The 2716-nt window shown below is 57.5% G+C and overlaps 1 non-coding gene across 1 annotated transcript; it reads right to left on the reverse strand.

The window, feature by feature from the left end:
- Positions 1 to 2248: 2248 nt before the first annotated feature.
- On the reverse strand, positions 2249 to 2356 carry LOC147708555 (U6 spliceosomal RNA). Its single transcript, XR_015296937.1, has one exon. It is a non-coding gene; the product is annotated as a U6 spliceosomal RNA (small nuclear RNA).
- Positions 2357 to 2716: the final 360 nt, after the last annotated feature.

The following is a 2716-nucleotide window of genomic DNA, read 5'->3' on the forward strand; positions in this document are numbered from 1 at the left end:
GTGAGAGGGGAGCAAAAGTCCAAGAGAGGAACCGAACGAACAGAGGACAACCCTACCACAGCGACCCAACAAAAAATCAACAGTGGAAAGAGGCAACCAGTACGCCCAACACAGCAACACCGCAAGGGCGACCACAACCCGCGAGAGAGCCGAACCAGAAAGACCGGGAAGCGGCACCAGAACCAACCAACAGACAGGCAAGAGCCGGAAAAATGGAAAAGGGTGCCGAAAAGAAAAAGAAGGGGAACAACCCCCGCCACACAAAGGACCCCCGGAAGGGACCGCGACTCCAAGGAGAGAACCCAGGCAGGCACCAGGGAAAACGAACCCAGGAAGGAGTCGGAAATGACACCGAAGAGACCCGGAGGAGAACCAACCGGGCAAAGGCGAAAAACTGAAAACCCACAGGCCCGCCCACAGCCAGAAGGGAGAAGAAGAGGCAGAAAGCAGCCAACCGGCCAGGTACTGGAACATCCCGCACAGGGACCAAGCAACCGGCCCAGGAAGAAACACAAGAAGGGAGCGAGCCGCCGAAGAGAGCACCCAAGCGGGCAAACAGACAGCCAGCCCACAACCAGGCCCAGCCCAGCGAGACAAAGAAGAACCGACAGGCAAAGGAGAGCGGCAGCAACACACCAAAGGTGCGAAGAACAGAAGGGCAGGGTGAAGATGAGCCCGAGCCATGACAAAATACCCAGGGAGCCACCAGAGCCAACAGGAACCCAAAACCAGGGGAAAGAAACGAGGACACACCCACACCGGAAGCGCAGGGCCCCGCCAGGAAATCCCATAGCACCGCTGGAAACAAAAACAGCCAGCAGGCAAAGGGACCCCAGGAAGCGCAAAGCCGGGAGCCCAAACGAGAATGCCGAAGAGCCAAAAACCGGAGACCCAAGGAAGCAGACAGGGCCAGACGGACCCAGGAGACTCCCAAACCAGGTACAAAAGAGGCCCGACCCAAAAACCACCGAAGGAGAGGTGATGAGAACATGAGCACCCAGGTTCAGAAAGGCCGCAGCCAAAAATGACCCAGGCAAGGACAGTACCAAAGCGCCAAAGGCAAAAAGGGGCGAACCCCGCACACACCCTGAGGCAGGGGACAAACTCACCACAGGGACCAACAAGCCCCAGCAAGGCAGGGGAGAAAAACCCCTGAGAAGCCAAGGAATGGCAAAATAGAAGCCAGACGGGAAAAACGACCACTGGGAAACCCACCGACCCAGCACAGACCGAGAACCCAAGCACGGCCAGAGGAAGGTACCACCAACACACGGGCAGGAGGAACCCAGCTCTCCCAGGAGACAGAGCGGGAACAGATAGGGGAAAAAGAACCAAGGAAAAGGCCATAGGCACCGAGACCAACAGGAAGGGGAGGATCCGCAAAGGACAGACAGGGGCGAGAAAACAACCGCCAGCCCACAAGACCCAAACCACGACCAGAGGCAGGCCCCACCAAGGCAGACAACCCCAACCGGAAAACCTACGAACAGGACCCGGAGAGAAAGCAACAGCGAAACCGCCAAAGCGACCCGCAACAAAGAGACAGGCGTCAAAACCCCAGACCGACCAGGCAGGCACCACTCAAAGGAAGCAGAGCGACCAAAGGGCCAAAGCCCCAAGGGCACCGAAAGCCCGGAAGAGAAGGATCGCAACAAAGACCCGACCCCCAGGGGGCAAGGAGAAGCACGGAGTCAGCAGGAAGCAGACAGGAAAAAAGGGCAAGAGCTGCCCGCCGAGACAGGGGGGAGTGGCAAAGCTGCGGACCCCGACAAGAAAAGGAGAGCCCTCCAGGAGCAGAAACAGTCAGCCAGAAAACACTGACGCAGCCCAGAGACGGACGGACAGACCCCAACAGCAGGAAGCCCATAACAGACAAGCCGTAGCCCACAGACCCCGGAAAACCCCGGAGTACGGACAACAAGGAACCAACCGGGACCGACCCCACACAAAAACAGCGGGGACAGGAGTCCAAAGGACAAAAGGACCACAGGCCCAAAGCCCGGAAGGCAACACAGCAAAGCACGAAGCAGAGGCCCCACAACCCAACGCCACAGGCGCCGAACAACAAGCAATCCATAAATGCACCACACAAGGACACACTTATAACAATGGTAGGGACCGAACCCCGGCCTGAGAATGGCGGGTACCACTCAAGGCACAAGACATACCAACGAGCCAAAGCACCACGGACCCAAGCCAAACCAAGGAACCCTGCGAAAAGGCAGAGAGAGCAACCCAATGGGAGACGCTAAACATGGAACGCCACATGAAATTGCGTGTCATCCCAGCGCCGGGACCATGCTAATCCTCACAGTATAAAACCAATACCAGGAAAATGTGCCGCTGAAGCGAGCACTGAGGAAACACGGAACACACAACGAATATGCGTGTCAACCACTGGCAAACCGGCAACCCCTGAGCCCCCAGGAGGCAGCCAAAGTGAACACGCCCCAAGAGCACCCGCCGAGTATGCGAACCACACACGAGGAAGAGGACGCAAGGGGAGCCTGGCAAAGGAGCAGGTGAAAAACACCGTCCGAAAATCAAACGCCAGGGGACATGGACACAGCACAAGCGGGACCCGAACCCAGGCCAGTGCATCAGAAAAGAGCAGAAAAACAGACGAACAGTGCAACCAAATCCAAAGGTACACACAATATCGACCTCAGAAGGAAGAAAGGCAGAGAGAACCCGCCAGGAGCAGAGCCTGTGACCA

The sequence above is a fragment of the Lissotriton vulgaris genome, chromosome 6, assembly GCF_964263255.1.
Source record: "Lissotriton vulgaris chromosome 6, aLisVul1.2, whole genome shotgun sequence".
NCBI classification, from domain to species: Eukaryota; Metazoa; Chordata; class Amphibia; order Caudata; family Salamandridae; genus Lissotriton; species Lissotriton vulgaris.